The sequence below is a fragment of the Dermacentor variabilis genome, chromosome 3 (genome assembly GCF_050947875.1).
Source record: "Dermacentor variabilis isolate Ectoservices chromosome 3, ASM5094787v1, whole genome shotgun sequence".
Taxonomy (NCBI): Eukaryota; Metazoa; Arthropoda; class Arachnida; order Ixodida; family Ixodidae; genus Dermacentor; species Dermacentor variabilis.
In genome coordinates this window covers 105,145,287-105,146,259 of record NC_134570.1, presented here as the reverse complement: position 1 = coordinate 105,146,259, position 973 = coordinate 105,145,287, and positions in this window count along the sequence as shown.

The following is a 973-nucleotide window of genomic DNA, read 5'->3' as shown; positions in this document are numbered from 1 at the left end:
TTCAAGTTCGAGATAAAGGCGGGACGAGGGTGATTTGATCTGACTTAAACTAAACTTCAATGCTTCATTGTTAAGGCCTCGAGGAATACGTGGAGTGAAAGAAAATGCTAGTGCCTTTTTCCACATGCATACATCTGTTTCATGTTCGGACGTCATTTGACTAATAACACGGAAGTTGCGGACGACGCGTGAATACGTTAAATGTTTTTGAATTTTATTTTTCATGACCCACGTGAACCAATTTATTAGCTTTGGTGCGCAATCGTAACCGACTGTAGCTTTGTTAGAGTGTCGTCTTGAGGATGAAGTGGCCATTTCAATGTGGGCCACATTGCTTGTTCTGCATATGAAACTATTCATTAGTAGTCACCGAGTGACGCAGTGCAAACTGTTTCTACTCTTTTCAGCTGGTCTGCTGAACTTGTTCCTCCTATCAGACAGGTGGTCATTTATGATCATAACCGCTGGGTTCAGCAGCGTCGACACGTTCTTTTTTCTGAGGCAAGTATAGAAACGTCTAATGCAACTTATACAGAATATGCTAGTAACACAGCCGAACTTCACCTTAGCTATCGGGAAGATTACCTAAATGTCCCAGTAACCTAATATAAAGGCCGTCAAGCGGCAGAAGCGTACATCATTTTTGGAGGAGGGAAGGGAATGGAAGCAGGGGTTCTTTGTTTAGTTGCTATTTCTAAAGAAAAAAGACATCATGACTACTTTAACTATACCGCATGTACGAAATAGGTAGGGAAAGCAGGTCAATTAAAATTATGGTACTGTTCTTAGTTACAAGGTTAGCTGGGCTATCCAGACCACTCTCTTTGTGAAACTGTGCAGTAAGACGGAACAATTTGTTGAATCGGTCGCTTGATCAATATTATATCATTGGCCTATTTGTTCGTGATAGCGCATACATTGTATTCATGCGTCCGGATTCTAAGACAAAATTTTTATTTCTTTTGCAGTGGAT